Genomic DNA, 17,057 nt, shown 5'->3' with positions numbered 1-17,057 from the left:
CCTCAGAGACTCACAAGGTCTCAAAGGACTCATCCCACAACAAATTGAAAGGGAGCTGATGACTGCACTGGAGTTTTTCACTACTCTCATAAGAACCCTCCCAAGAGAAACCAGCCCCTCCCCTTTGCACTCCGCTTGTCTTATCATCGTTAATGCCGAACAACAATAATGGCAATAAAAATAACTGATACTGATAGGGAGAATATTAACATTTATAGTTCATAAAATTAATTCCAATCAATCATGTTTTCATAAAAAATTAGTTCACAGACAAGCAAACAGCTCCTCCCCACGATGGAAGAGTCTTTGTGGGCCGGCGCCGTGGCTCACTAGGCTAATCCTCCACCTTGCGGCGCCGGCACACCGGGTTCTAGTCCCGGTCGGGGCGCTGGATTCTGTCCCGGTTGCCCCTCTTCCAAGCCAGCTCTCTGCTGTGGCCAGGGAGTGCAGTGGAGGATGGCCCAAGTGCTTGGGCCCTGCACCCCATGGGAGACCAGGAGAAGCACCTGGCTCCTGGCTTCGGATCAGCGCGGTGCACCTGCCGCAGCGTGCCAGCCACGGTGGCCATTGGAGGGTGAACCAACGGCAAAGGAAGACCTTTCTCTCTGTCTCTCTCTCACTGTCCACTCTGCCTGTCAATCAATCAATCAATCAATTGAGTCTTTGCATGGCTTTCCAGGAGTGGAAGACATCCTGGGGCCAGGAAAGCACACGTGGAGCTCTCTCTTCCCCCTGCAAAGCCCGAGAACCCAGGAATTGGGTGCTCAAGTCTGAGGGTCCATCCTGATTCCAAGTCTACCCCTAAGTGACCCTGGGAAAGTCATTTTTCTCCATGGGACTTTTTTTCCTCATGTGAAAGTGGGAATGATAGTAGTAAAACCTATTTTTCAGAGTTGTTGTAAGAACTAAATAAGATGGTACATGTTAAAACTTAATATGGGGCTGGCATTGTGGTATAGTGGGTAAAGTCTCTGCCTGCAGTGCCAGCATCCCATGTGGGTGCCGGTTCGAGTCCTGGCTGCTCCACTTCCAAACTAGCTCTCTGCTATGGCCTGGGAAAGCAGTGGAAGATGCCCCACGTGGTTGGGCCCCTGCACCCACATGGGAGACCCGGAGGAAGCTCCTGGATCCTGGCTTCGGATCAGCGCAGCTCCAGCCATTGCAGCCATTTGGGGAGTGAACCAGCAGATGGAAGACCTCTCTCTTCCTTTCCTTTTCTCTCTGTGTACCTGACATTCAAATAAATAAATAAATAAATAAAGCTTAATATGGAGGGCGGCCATTTAGTGAAGTGCTTGCGACATGGCTTGGAACACCCACATCCCATCTCAGAATGCCTGGGTTCAATTCCCAGTCCCAGCTCCCACTTCCAGCTTCCTGTCAATGCAGACCTTGGGAGGCAGCAGGTGATGGCTTCAGTACCTGGGTCCCTGATTACCCACGTGGGAGACCGGGATCAAGCTCCTAGATCCTGTATTCACCTACATCAAGATCAGAGCTCCATTAGGAGTGATCACTGTACATTCATTCATGCATTTCTATTAAGGGTTCACAATGTAACAAGTACCAGCATACAAAGTTATAATGGATAATGTCCCTGGAGTTCATCCTCATCCTCATCAACATTATAATATTATCACTGTCATTAGTACTGACACAGAAGCTAGAAAGAAAGAGGACTGGTGCAGTGGACGCAACACCATCTAATTCCAGGAGAAAGAAAATGTTTTCTCTTATCATGTCTTTGCTATTAATTGGTAAAAAAAAATCAACCCTGTGTGCTTTAGGGCTCAAATTCCCCATCTGTAATACAGCACAGAAAAAAAAATTTACACGTTTGATGTTATAAGACTAGTTGAAAATAATTCATTCAAATCCATGATATGTTTTATAAATTTGAGTTGAATTTTCTGAATTAGTATTTTAAAAATATTTCAGACCAGAGTTACTGTCATCAGTCACTTGCATTCTAATATTTCCCTTAGTGGAAAAAAAGAATTAGAATCACTCTTTAATACCCTAGAGACTACGATGATGACACACAAATACTCCAAGTCCTCTTATGTACAAAAAAGAAAAATCTTTGTCCTCACTGGGGTCTAGCATCTCTCTCTTTTCTGCCATCATGGAGTTCAACTCCAGATGACAACACCAATTTGCAGATGAGAAAGCGACACATGGAACATGTCAGAATCTTAACAAGATTATGGATCTTAACAATTCCCCAAATCTTGGTTTGGGTACTACTTTGACCTTCAGATAAAAACTCTGATGAGCACAAGAAACGTGGCTTGCCTGGGACATATACCCACACCCACGTGGATACAGTTTTCCACTCTTTGTGTCAGCACTTCCTCTGTGCCCTTACACCCGTGACCTTCTGTGTGGCCATCTCCACCTGACTATCCTGAGAAACACACACCCCATCCCTTGGATGACGGAGGATGCCATCCCACGCCTGAGGGAAGAACAGCTTCCCCAAGAGCCTGGAGTTGCTGGTAGGGGATAACAAGGAAAAGAAGTCTCTTACTCATTATTCTTTGACTCACAGATAATTCGAAAGTGTTTTTCATTGTGTTAACAATGGCATATTTTCCAGAAATCTTTGTCATCCAATTATAGCTTGCATGTATTCCTTGAAGCACTAAGTAAATCCTTTTAAATTTATTAAAACTTCTTTTATGACCTGAAGAATTATATCCATATAAATTTTCTGAGTGCTTTCAAAAAATGTGTGTTCTGGTATTGATTTGAGTGTTCTATATATGTGTATTAAGTCTGCTAGTTTGTGATGTCTTTAACACTATTTGTTTCTATACTAATTTTTATCTGTTTGCTCTATTGATTATTGAGATAATAATACTGATTTCTTCTACCCCAATTATGGATTTTTTCAGATAAACCTTACAGTTCCATCAATTTTTGCTTCAGCATCTTGAAGCTCTGTTATTAGGTTTATAAATATTTAGATTGATGTCTTATTGATGAATTGAATCATTTATTATCATGAATTGACTTCATTTTCACAAATACGCCATGATCCTAAGTATACTTCTATGCTGCTAATGTAGCTAGTCCAGCTTTGTAGATGGTTAATGTGCATCTCCATATTTCAATTTTCAGCCTATTATATTCAAACTGAATTTCAAAGAAGGAGCCTATACTTGGGTCTTGCTTGTTGATTCAATGTTATAATCTCTCTGCCTTTTAACTGAATTCCTTATACCATTTACATTTAATGTAATTAATGAACTAGCTGAGTTTAAATCAATCACATGGTTAGGTGTTTTTTATCTGTTTTATGTATTGTTTTTCCTCTTTGTCTACCTACTTTTGGATCAGTTTTTTTTTTTTTTCAATGATTCCATTTTATTTCTTTTGTGGGTTAATTATAGCCCTATTTACTTAACTTTAGTGATTTCTTTAGGTTTTATGGTATATATTTTAAGTTTCTCACAATTATCTTCAAGTGATATTGTACCATGTTAAACAGTGTATTCCATTTCTCTCTCCCTACAGTTGTATTACAATTGCTGCACATTTAACTTTTAAAAAGTTATAAACCATATACATTCTTAGTATTTTTGCTGTAAAAAGTCTTTTATCTTTTAAATTGGCTAAATAGTTTAAAAATCCTTATACATTTAACCATGTAGCTTTCAATTCCGATGTGTTCATCTTTTGTGTTGATTCAAATACCCACTTAGTAAAATTTTCCTTCTCCCTAAAGGACTTTTTCTAATACTTCTTGTAGTGTGGATCTGCTGGTGATGAATCCCTCCTGCGATTCTGTCTGGAGAGTCTGTATTTCACTTTCACACTGGAAAGATATGTTCACTGTGGGAAGAATTCTGTGTTGACACTCTGTCTTTCAGTACTTCAAAGAGTTTCTCCATTCTCTTGTAGTATATGTTGTTTCTGATGAGAAATCCACTGTCATTCTTCTCTTTTAAGAGATTTATGCATTTATTTGAAAGGCAGAGTTAGAGAGAGACAGAAGCAGAGGGGGAGGGGGGTCTTCCATCTTCCGTCCACTGGTTCACCTCCCAGAATGGCCACAAGGGCTGGAGCTGGGCAGATCCAAAGCCAGGAGCCAGGAGTTTCTCCCACGTGGGTGCAGGGGCCCAAGCACTTGGGCCATCTTCCGCCGTTTTCCCAGGCTCGTTAGCAGGGAGCTGGATTGGAAATGGAGCAGCCAGGACTTGAATCTACAAGCATATGAGATGCCAGCACTGCAGGTGGTGGCTACACCTGCTACACCACAGCACGCTGGTTCTTTTCTTTGTCCTGTACACAATGTGTGTTTTTCATTTGGCAGATTTTCACTCTGCCATATCGTTTAAGTTGCTGTATCATTAACACTGATTTTTGAGGAATGTGATATTTCTTTATATTTCTCATTATCAGAATTCAGTGAAGTCTTTATGGTTTTCTAGTGTTCATCAGATTTGGACAACTTTCTGTCCACTATTTTTTCAAGTATTCTTCATGCCTCCTATACTTCAGGGATTCCAGCTAAACTTATATTAAGACTCTAACGGATGCTTGATTCATTTTTAAATGGTTTTTCCCTACGAATCTCATTTTGATTAGTTTCAGTTGCCTTGTCTTCAGGATCACCAATCCTCTCAACATCAAATCTGCCATTAACCACATCCAGTTTAGCTATCTTTTCACACAATGTAGTTTCTGTATCTGAAAGTTGGACACGAATGTTCATATTGTTTTTCTGTGTCTTTATTAAAATTTTTGAACCCATGGAAGAGAGAGCTACAGACACTTTGATGGTAATATCCCCATCTGCCAATTCTAACGTCAGTCAGTCTGTGCGAGTTGTGAAATGATTATTCTGTTCATAATAGGGTACATGTCCCTGGTGCTTTGCATACCTGGTAACTTCTGGAAGTACACATTTTAACCTGTTGTGTGCTGATCGTGGCAAGTTCCCGTCCCTGACCTCTGTTCTGGCAAGACTGAGTTACTTGGAACGTGTAATGCTTTCGAGCCGTTCCAGAACACGATCTTTCTCCAGCACTGAAACAGCAGCCTTCCGAGTACCCAACCCAAAGCCTTACACACAGAGACGTTCCAGCGTGGCTACTGGGAAGGGACACAGTCCCCGGCCCGAGGAGAGAACCAGGCGTGTTCACTTCTTTCTAATCTGTGAAGGAGTTTCTTTCCTGGCCCTGGGCAGTCTCCTCCCCCGTATCTGGGTCTCTGTACTCAGAGAGAGTCTCCGAGATTTGGTTTGAAAGGGAACCTTGGACAGACCCCTCACTACTCTCCACCTGTGCAGATCACTTTCCCAGGTGTGCTGTCCTGGGAAATCCAACGGCCCTGTGCCGCTGGCCTCACTGCTGCTTCTTCAACTCAGGAGTCCACCAGGAGCTCTTGGGGGCTCCCCTCCTTAAGTTGTAGCCTGGAAACTGCCAGAGCAGTGGTCGTGCCATAAATAAACTTACTGAGTTTACTTCCTATCTTATATCAAAAACAACCACTCTGGGACCAGCATTATGGCATAGCAGGGTGAGTTGCTGCCTGTGATGCCAGCATCCCACATGGGCACTGGTTCAAGTCCTACCTGCTCCACTTCCAATCCAGCTCTCTGTTAACGCACCTGGGGAAGCAGTGGAAGATGGACCAAGTATCTGGGGCCCTGCATCCACATGAGAGACCCCCTGGCTTCAGCGTGGCCCAGTCCTTGCCATTGCAGCCATTTGGAGAGTGAACTAACGGATGGAAGATCTCTCTGTGTGTCAGTCTCTCCTTCTCTGTGTGCAATTCTGTCTTCCAAATAATAAATAAATCTTTTAAAATATTTTAAAAATCACTTCAAATATTCTTGTTCATTTTTGATTTTTTAGTCAGCAGGATATACCCAGTCCTTCGTACTCCATCTTGATCAGAAGTGGAAGTCAGTATGATAAAGTTAATGAAGGAAAACAAATCTATTAAACCTGTCAAACGATTACATCCTTAGCAATTATAATTTATAAGCCCCAAAATTATTTTTACACAAATAGTGAAAACTCTAGTACTATCAAGAGGAAAAATCATAACTACATGCTTTACTAGATTAAATGATACATTTCACACTTTCAGGGCCGATTCCTAAAGAAGCAAATGAATTCCATCAGACTCCAGTATTTGCCACTCATTTGACAAATTTCATGATACGGCAGAAAAGCTAGACACCCACTAGAGAAGATGCTTTATTTAAAAAATTTTCTTAAATTAATACAATCCCCTGAGTGAGAACGCTCCTTGGATAACTCAAGAAGATCTTGCCTTGGGCAAACCGTGCTAGGCACAGACAGGTTGAGCAAAGGGGGAGCACCACAAAGTGCCCAACCACTCCGCCTAAGACTGCCGAGCCCCAGCCAGAACTCTGAAAGCCGGTTTCATTTTGAGGAGATGCAGGTGAACTAGCAGGGGTCCCTCTCCACTCTCGGGGACACTCTACCCACAGGAGACCGCAGACCAGCAGTTCTTTACATGAGCCGACCAGCAGCCGGCCGTGAGAACGTTTGACCAGCAACGCTGAAGCACATAGGATCAGAGAGATCCACGGAGCAAGTGGATCCAGCTGTGCTAACCCAGGTCTGGTTCTCTGGAGATGAGATAGCAACGCTTGCAGTCACCCCTCCTTCCAGTACAGACGAATCTCAAAGTGCATCAGATTCCTGTTTGGGTTATGATTATACACAATGATGACCACAAGAAAAGTAACAGAATAAACTCAAGATGTTTCGTGTTCAAGATAAAATGCTTAAAGCAGACCGCAAATGAAGACCATAAGAAAATGCGACCCACATGAAGTCTAAGGTGCACACGGCCGGCCTTTCTCAGCCTGAAGCTGGCAGCCACTCCAGCTGGGCCACCAGGTCGCAATGTGGGATTCTCACTTTCCATATTTCCTCAAGTTAGGCTAAGAATTTCATTTTGATAGGTAAAGTCGTGTCATATTCATTCAAGTCGGTCTGGCTTCTGGAAAGCGTAAACATACACATGTGGCAGTCAACAGAATCACCCAGTCAAGAGCCAGTGCCGAAGGCTGGACACGTGACCTGGACACTATCACGTGGCAGGGCGGGGAAGTGGGCAGAGTGAGTGGTCACAGTGTGAGTATTTTGTCACTGGTACTGTTCAGAATTGCCAGTTATCGATAACAATAGAAATCGGCTTTGTTTAAAATTTAAAACCCAAACAATGCAGGCCAATTTGTAGACTCTGATAGTAGGATAGGAGAGTTTAAACCAAAAAACACTAGATTTGGATTCTGGCTCTGCTTATATTAGCTGTGTGGCTTCGGTGAAGTTGTGCGGCTCCCCTGGCCTTCAGCTTCCTCCACTGTGATGTGAGTCATGATCTGTCTCCGACCTCCTAGTGGTTTCTCCAGCGTTCATTTCTCTCTTCCCCACTCTTAACAGGACTCCCGTTTTGTTGAGACTGTAGGCCTCCCATCAGAAGCTGCAGACCTCAGGGGAAGTTCACCCCATCCCCAGCAGCAGGAGTAGGTCTGGTCTGCCTTCACCTTACCCTATTTGCCTTCTCAGTGATTGGTCAGGAGTCCAAGTCGGCCAGTACATAACGTGTTCAAAAATAACTGCTGTTGGCCCAAAGATAAACCCATGACCTCCTCTGGCCATGAGCGAGCAAGGCCGTGATCCCAGGTGTGGCCAACAGAAACTTGAAGGGATGAGGAAGCCAGTTAGAGAACAGAGACCACACTCTCCGGAGCAGAGACAGGAGCTCGTGGCCAAACAGCCAGAACCTTGATTGTTTTATACCTGAAACCCACGCTGCCGCTGCTATTTTTTCAGGTGAAACAGTTCAAGCACGTTCAGTTTGAGCTCAGCTGACTACTGCCTGCGAGAAAAGCATCCTAACTCACGCCTAAGGACTACATGATAATATCTTCAAGCTAACTGGCAGATAGGAGGCACTGGCACATGCCAAGCTTCATGATTTAAGTTTTTTGACTTTTCCATTCAGCCACATTGTAAAAGACACATGCTTACATAATGCAACTTATGAAACTTAAAGTCTCCCCAGCCCCTACACATAATGATGCACTAATTAAATTTTAAGAATTTTCCTGTTATTAACAGTGATGGGAATGAAAAGGAAGTGAGCACCTGTCTCAGGAGAGCTCTTCTCTATGATGTGAGAAATGAGGTGGAATGTGTGTAGCCCTTCTATTCGGCCAGGGCTTAACCAAGTGAGGCAAATCCTCAGGAAACTGGGGGTGAGGTTTTGGACAACAGTTCTCCAGGCATCAGCAGATCTGCCAGTTCATTCACCAAACTTTGGGGCCTATGTAAAAATGGGGCCGGCCTCCCTCGCCCACGCGGAACACAGCTAGCACCACCAAGCAGGACAGAGACTCCTCCATCCCTGGGACCCAGGCCAGGCTTTGAGTCAGCAGGAGCCTGGATGGGGGCTCTGCCACACCTGCGGCGAGGCAGCATGGCCATGAAACCAGGAGAAGAAGGAAGTAGAGAAGCAAGGAGACCAGTGGAGAGACCCCTGGACTCCCAACACAGGCACTCTAACCATGCTTCTCTCTTTGGGTAGAAAAGACTTTTTTGCTATCCTGTGCAATGTCAGATATTTCACAAATCATATCCAGAATTAAACAAAAGCAGAGATTGGTTTGTGCTCCCTGCCTGACCTCTCACCTCCTCCTCACTCCACATCCGAATCTTGGCATGGGTGTCAGGGCTGAAGCCCAGGAGTGCTGGGGGCTTTCTACCCTCAAAGGAGTCACCCCTGGGACGACGTGGCTGGAAGTTCATCACACCACAGACTTTGCTGTCTCTTTAGAATGCCGGCATGACTATTTAACTTGATTGCACTAAACCCATAGGTTAGCAGTGTCTACTACTGATCATACGTCCTGGGGAGCCTCATGGGACCCGTCACAATGTCTAGCATGCCACAGACACTGCACAGAGCACCCACCAGGCTCCCCAACAACCAAAAATTGGGAATACAGAGCCTCCATGTGGGGAGAGGCGCCTGGATTCACAGCCCAGCTCTTTCTCTCCAGGATCCTCCTTGCCCCTGGGGCTGTTTGACAATTGGTGTTGAAAGTCCTCATGGCTAGCCGGCACCGCGGCTCACTAGGCTAATCCTCCACCTTGCGGCACCGGCACACCTGGTTCTAGTCCCGGTCGGGGCGCCGGATTCTGTCCCGGTTGCCCCTCTTCCAGGCCAGCTCTCTGCTGTGGCCCGGGAGTGCAGTGGAGGATGGCCCAAGTGCTTGGGCCCTGCACCCTCATGGGAAACCAGGATAAGCACCTGGCTCCTGCCTTTGGATCAGCGCGGTGCGCCAGCCGCAGCGCGCCGGCCGCGGCGGCCATTGGAGGGTGAACCAACGGCAAAAGGAAGACCTTTCTCTCTGTCTCTCTCTCTCACTGTTCACTCTGCCTGTCAAAAAAAAAAAGTCCTCATGGCTTGAACCTAGACTCTCCTCTTATTTTCCATTCTTCCCTAGGTGATGTCATCGATCTTGAGGCTTTAACTGCCATCAATAAGTTCAAATGCTGTGTATTCTGTTTTCCATCTAAGCCCAGACTCTGCAATTATCTACTTGAGATTTCTCCTTGGCTACCTCAAAATTACATCCAATGAACACATCTGAAGTCAGATGTTGTTCCTGACTCCCTAAACCCAAACTCTGCTTCCCCAGTTTCTTCTGTTTAATAAAAGCTTCCACCAATCTACTCAGCTCTACAACTGAAAAATCATTCACTATTATATTTATCATCTTATACTAATCTACCACAGTCTTGTTATTTTTAGACCCAGATTATGCATGAAGCCCACCCACTTCTCTCTGAATTCAGTCATCACTCTACTCCAAGTCATCATCTCCTCTCTCCCCTGTTTACGTCATCGTCTCCCAACTGGTCCCTGAGCTTATACATTAAGCCCAATACAGAGGCAGGTGTTTGGAGGAGCAGTTAAAGACAACACGTGGAATGCCTGCATCCTGCAATACAGTGCCTGCTTGAAGTCCTGGCTCTGATTCCAATCCAGCTTCCTGCTAATGTGAACCTGGGAGGCAGCATTGATGGCTCAAGTACTTGGGTCCCTGCCACCCACATGGGAGAGCTGGATGGAGTTCCAGGCTCCTGACTTTGGCCTGGCCCAGCTGGACGTTGCAGGCATTTATGGAGTGAGCCAGCAGAGGGAAGATGTCTCTGGGTCTGTTTCTCTGTCTTTTTGCCTTTCTAAAATGAGAACAAACAAAGGAGAAATTTTAACAGACCTAGAAACACTCTGATAGCAGGCACCAGAGTAATTAAGATGGTGCTTTCATTTGATTTATCTTTTCACAGAAGAAGAGTTGCAGCAAATAATTAGTATATATTACCAAATTACCAGGTTTCAAAATGAAAACTTCTCTATTATTCAACCCTGGAGGAAACAGATCAATGCATCTTTTTCTAGGCATGCTGGTTCCAAAATCCAAAGACGTGCATCCAACCCAAGGCAAATCCGAACAATATTTGTGCTTTATGTGTGACCCCAAAACAACCCAAACCACCTTTCCCTCAAAGTGAAGGCACAGCCAACTTCTGTACTTCCAAGTTGCCAGCATCGGGTTTCAGCCATTTGTCGAGCTATTCATCGGATGCCAATTGGAAATGATTGACTTGCCTTGCAGAGCTGGCATACGGAACATTTGACTTCTAGCCAAGAGAGAGAGGGCTGCGTTCCAGGAGAGTCGGCAAAAACAGAGATGACGCTGAAGAGAGGCTGTCGACTTAGCTCTCGGCTGAACACCCCGGGGGCGCAGCCCACCTCTCACGGGTCCATCAGGACACAAGAGAAGGCCAAACTGGGCTGTGCAGCTGATCCAGGGGAGGGGGAGAAGTGACATCCGGGAGGCACCCACTGTATCATGGATGCTTGGCTACATAAAGTACACGCATTTAATCTTGCATGATGAGTGTCACCCCAAGTCCTCCATGTTCAGAATTTTCTCTATTTACAACCAAGGGAGAGGAGGCTCAAAGAAAGTAAGCAACTTGCTCAGGGCAAGAGCTTTGAACACGGAGCTGTATAAATCGACATCCCACAAGGGGACAGCCTCCAGGAAGGCACTGTGTGTTCTCAACCTGGCACCTGCCCTTGGGTTCTCTCACTAGACAGTTCTCGCTGATTTGCTCTGAGGCCCAGCCTTTCCTCTCGTTGCAAGTTCAAGGTCCCAACCAGAATTACAGCGCAGGCCCGCACGACGGCTCTATCTCCAGGGCGTCTGATGGCACAGAACGCAATGTTTGTGGAGCATATGGTAATCCCACAAAGAGTTATCACATTCACCCAGGGAAGTTTTAACTGCAGTCAAGCTCAGAGAATTAACTGAGCAGGCCATTTTACTGGCATTAAAAAAGAAACCAACAGCGATAATTCAGATGATCAAATAAAAAATATTTCACCCAGGTTTAGTACAGTCATTAACCCAGGAATTTTCCTATGGCTATTTTAGAAACGAAGATGGGGGAAAAAAAGTTTCAATGTAACTTGGACATGAATTAAACTCTGTCTCACTTATATATCCTCCTTCCATTTCCCCGCCTGTCAGGCCAATAATTTACATCGTTGTTGCTTCTTGAAACAGAAGCCCGACTTCATAAATCAAGAAGTTAATGGGAAACACGTACGTGGTCAAGCCAGGTATCATCAATTAAGACCCAACAACTTCCCTTCAATACTAACTCGTAACTCCACCGGGAGATGCGCTTTCCCTCTCGCTTGTGCTACAGATCTACTGGAACATACCGATCTGGCTTCCAAGTCAGCAACTTCTCCACGCCCTACCCTCTCACTCAAATGGGAGCCACAGACACGCGGTTATAACTCAGCCATTAAAGAACAAAATTGAAATGTATCCCTCTCTTAAGTGCAGCTCTCAGTCTTACAAGGATGAATTAAAGTGGTGATTTGGCTGTGGTGTTTAAAAACACCTCACTGCCTCCAGAGTGACGTGTGACGTTTTGGAAGGAAGAGTGAAGGAAACAGATAAAAAGAAGTAAGTGATGAAAATCAACACTTTATTTGCTGCTTAACAAACTCACTGTTAATAGGTAGAAAAACAGGTACCTGACTATGGTAATTATTGGGCAATAAAGTCTTTGTCAAACAATTCAGAAAAATAAAGTGATGACGATGGCAAAAAATAATACTATGATGATAATGACTTGACAGCTATCTGTGAAGTGCCCACTTATGGACCAGGCACCATGCTAAGTGTTTTACATACATACTTGAGTTCTGTTGGAGTACGCGCTCTCTCTCGCTCTCTCTCCTACACACACACACACACACACACACACACACACACTTTATAAAAACTGCTGGGTTCAGAGGGCTAGTAGCTTGCACCTGGTGAGAATGTGCTACATTCATAGTCAGGTCTGCCATACCAGCCGTCCCATGAGCTTTCTCAATCCCACACAGTCCTTCTCCCCATGACCATGCTACTCTCAAGGCAGCAATACTGCTGTGGCAAGAGGGCTTAGGTCTGTAGAGCAACCACCTTGTCTTTCTACGGCCCCTACTCAGTAGGTGCAAAATGTGTCTCTTCCAATGAGGAGGAGAAACATACACACACACCCCTCCATATACACACATGCACACACACATATGTGTACATGTATTCACTCACAGGTACACACACATACTGACAGCACACATTTAATGTTTTGCATCCTCATACACGCACAGTCTTAAAATGAGAGGTAAACTTCATCTGAGTGTCCTTGTTTGAACCGAGGGACAACCTAGATATTCCTGGCTGGGACCACAAGCACCAGCCCAGAGAAGCAAAGCTACCAGCAAGAAACGTGGACGTGGAAACCATCCACAGTGCGTGGGTCATGTAGCCCCTTCCCCTTCTCCAGGTGCTATGCTCCTGCCCCCTCACCTGAGGAGCTGGGCCTCAGCTATGGGGTACTCCAGTGGCGCCCAGATCTCAGAGGAGAGACAAATGGCAACTGTGTCTCAGTTGGTGTTTATCTGGTGGCCTCTCTGGGTCTCTCCACTGTAGGTGACTGACCACTAGGCACACAGAAGACAGGACATGCATTTCTACAGAGTGAAGGCATGGTCGTATTGTGGGCACGGCATGCAAATACACTTGCTTCACTCAGGATTTTACAACCACGAGTTCATTAGTAAGAGCAGCCATTTGTAGACTGCTGTGCCACGTCCCAAGCACTGACAGAGAAAGCAGATAACTTTTCTTCTATTTTTCTCATGCATATATTACACTTGAAGGAGCTGAGACACTCAGCAGAACACTGGGAAAAGTGTAGCTCAGGAATTCCAACCCAGGCAGCCAGGTTCCAGTGCTTGCACCCTTACCCGTGATACCACACTGCCTCCAGGGGCCCCAGGCCTTAATGAAATGGACAGGTGCATGGGGTGGAGCTGCCCAGACCCTCCAGGCTCTGGGAGTCACCAGTGTTGTGTTCTGTGCTTGAAGGGGCAGATGTTTAATAACTGTGCAGGAGCAAGGAGCTTACATAACGCGGCTGAGCTATTTTTGAACTTTGGAAAATGCTGACTGCTCTTTTCAAAGTCTCTTCTGTAAAAGGAGGCATATTAAATAGAAAGAAAATGTCCCCCTTTCCCCTAGTTTTTTTTTCCTGAAACCCCAAGGGCAAAAACAGGTTCACGGTAGGATCCTGAACACACACACCAGCATATGCATCTTAGTTCTTGATTGTATCCTGTTGTGTAAGTGTCCTGTCGCCCCCTGAATCACTCTCCCTTGATGTGCGTGGAGGCTGCGGATCCTAAGTGACTTGTAGGGGTGACTGAAGGCAGAGAACAGATACATCTGCAGCCCGAGCTGGATCCATCAGCTTGCTCTGTGGAAGCCACGGGCTCAAGAGTCAGGGGTTGCTGCCCAGTGGGGACAGGAAGGGCTGTCTTTGCTAAGCATCTGGTAAACAAATAACCTTCATTCATTTGCTGTAGCATGCGAATCACGAAGGATGCAAACGAAGCTTCAGCTGAATTCATACCTGAAGGTGTCACTGAGGGGACCTGGGGTCCCACTGTGACGGCTGAGAACCACACCCAGGGCCGCTCCACTTCTGGGCCAGCACCTTGCTAATGTACCCCCGAGAGCAGCAGCAGATGACCCAACCAGAGGATGGGAGGGGGGTGTGTGTGTCCCTGCCTCCCTCTCAGAAACTCTGCCTTTCAAATTTAAGGGGAAAAAAAAAAAACCTGTGTATTGGGTATGTGGTTGCACACGAGGGTACTTCAAAAAGTTCATGGGGAATGGAATTAAAATATCAGGCGGAGCAGGCATTTGGTTTGGGAATTAAGATGCCAGCTGGGAAGCCCATGTCCCATACCGGAGTGCCTGGGTTCAGTTCCCTGTTCCATCTTCTCACTCTGGCTTCCTGCTATTGTACACACTGGGGTGCAGTGGGTTTTATTCTCTCCCTCTCTTTCAAATAAACAAAAGATTTAAAAATTGTTCCAGACCATGCACAATGTCCACAAACTTGTTGAAGTTCTGCATGCATTGAAACTTTAAGTAGAAAGACATGTCCGTGGATCTGGATGAATACCAAATGCCTCCCAGTGCTTTCCCTCCAGGGACCAGGGGAGGAAGGTGGGACGGGGGAGAGGTCCGAGCAGAACTTCTACATTATCATGAATGTTTTACTGCCTTTAAAATGTTGAAACAAATGTGGCATGTCAGTCTTCCTTCTCCATGGCAAGTGCTGGGCTGGGCATTTGATCAGATTCTGCACTCCTGGTTTATTTTTGTTGCTTTTTTTTGGTTTTTTGTTTGTGTTGTTGTTGTTGTTGTTGTTTGGTCAGTGTTGAGCAGAAGAATTCTTGTTACCTGATTGTGTCTCTCAACAAGTTTCCCTCATCTTCCTGGCAGTGTGTGGTCTCCAAGGACTGAAGCCATTTCCTAACTCCTTTGAATGTGCCAGGGGCTTGCACCAGGTCTGTATGTGCAGGGAGGGAGGGTGGAGGGTGGAAACCCAGAGATCCCTACGAGCTTTGTTCTTCTCCACGGGCTTCTTTGGGCTTCCTCCAGCTGTGGCCAAGGGCACGTGGCTCACACCCTCCTGGGGTGAGTGTGGCACACAGGGCGTGTCGGGGTTGAGGGGTTAAACAGAGATTCCTGTACTCTTTCCCAGCCTTACACCCTGTATGGCACCATGGGTCCTCTGTGGGTGCAGAGATGCCTGGCTAAACACCAGGCAGTGGATGCCAACTTACTGCCTTTGATGCGTGTTTCTCTGGGGGCTGAAATCACAGTTACAAACTTGCTGCATTTAAAGGTTTAATTTCTGCAAATGGCACAAACAGAATTTCTACAACAGCAGGGTTTTCATTTTAAAAAACGGAAACCAGGGTGGCCACTGGAAAGGGATCTGAATATTTTACCAATTATCCTGCCCAAATTCCTTCTCCTGTGCATATTCCAATTGCCCTACAATTGAGTTACATTTCCATCAAAATCTCACAGTTCTGAGTATTCCAGCTGCAGGGCACACCTCATGAAAGGAAGAAGGAATTCATTAGCCCGCTCTTGTCTCTGGGCTGGCAGCGATCCCACTCTCCAAGAGCTCGCGGGTCTCACATTGATTTACCTAAGTTTCTTCCTGGTATTTGGACAATTATTTAAAATGCTGCGAAAGGCGATGTAGAAACAGGATTATTAAGGAGGTGAAGAAGAGAGGAAGGGAAGCTGTCACAGGACCATGATTTCTCAATTGAAGAGCTCCTTTCTCAGGTGTGTGTTAATTGTAAAGAAGCATGCTGTCTAACACACACACACACACACCCCTCCAGCCCCAGCCCAGAGAGAAGTATACTAACACACACACACACCCCTCCAGCCCCAGTGCAGAGAGAAACCTGACCTCTACTGCTAGAGGTTCAGATATTTTAGAGCAACCCTGTACTCTCCTGCCATAAACTCACATGATCTACTGGCTGTTATTTTTTTTTTTTTTTTGGACAGGCAGAGTGGATAGTGAGAGAGAGAGAGACAGAGAGAAAGGTCTTCCTTTGCCGTTGGTTCACCTTCCAATGGCTGCCACGGCCACTGGGTGCAGGGCCCAAGGACTTGGGCCATTCTCCACTGCACTCCCAGGCCACAGCAGAGAGCTGGCCTGGAAGAGGGGCAACCGGGACAGAATCTGGTGCCCCGACCGGGACTAGAACCCGGTGTGCTGGCGCCGTAGGCAGAGGGTTAGCCTATTGAGCCGCGGTGCCAGCCTCTACTGGCTGTTATTAACAATGGCCAAGAACTTCACTCATGGCTCTGAAAGTTATTACCTAATTACTGAGGCCAGTGCTAGCATGGTGCTGCGTTGCCTCATTTAATACTCACAATGAACCCCCAGAAGACAGGTTCTCAAAACAGAATCCCCAGGCAGCAAGGTCAGCATCACCCAGGAACCTGCTAGAATCACAAATGCTCGTACTGCTGCTGCTTGAGACACACGGACGTGCAGAGCCCGCAGTCTGTGAAGTAACAAGCTCTCCCCAAAATTCTGATGTGTGCCAAAGTTGGGGAACGACTGCTGAGAGAGTGGGGGCTGTTATAATTTCACAATGAACATCTCAGGCCAGAAAGGTAAAATGATCGTCCAAGGCACAGAGAAAGCAGAGAAGACCGTATCTGAAATCAGACAGACTAACTCCAGAGCCCTGTCCCTCAGTCACAGTGCCACGCGGCTCATTATCCGAGGAATGAAGTATGGACTGAATCAGTGAACGCTGGACAAAAATACACCAAACGAGTCTGCAGTGATAATTTTCAATCTCACGGCTGAGCCAGTGATGGGCCACAAGGAACAAGGAGACTTTTCAGAAACATAAAACTGACTCCACGTCCACCAAGCTGGCAGTAGTCAAATGAATTAGGAGTCGTCCATTTGACGGAATATAATTCAGCTTTAAGTGTGATGGCTGCCAAGACGTCAATGGCCCACAAAATACTTAGGGTGTAAGGAGGGAAGAAATACAAAGTCTGAGACCAGAAGCGCCACTGTGGGCAG

At 46.0% G+C, this 17,057-nt stretch overlaps 1 protein-coding gene across 1 annotated transcript in view; it reads right to left on the bottom strand.

Annotated features, from left to right (window-relative positions):
• Positions 1 to 17,057, bottom strand: part of GRIN2A (glutamate ionotropic receptor NMDA type subunit 2A) — a 405,170-nt gene that overhangs the window by 157,800 nt on the left and 230,313 nt on the right. The gene's annotated exons all lie outside the window — the stretch shown is intronic.

This window comes from Oryctolagus cuniculus, chromosome 19 (genome assembly GCF_964237555.1).
Source record: "Oryctolagus cuniculus chromosome 19, mOryCun1.1, whole genome shotgun sequence".
Taxonomy (NCBI): Eukaryota; Metazoa; Chordata; class Mammalia; order Lagomorpha; family Leporidae; genus Oryctolagus; species Oryctolagus cuniculus.
Note: the sequence above shows the minus strand (reverse complement) of the source record. Positions and strands in the feature narration are given on the sequence as shown.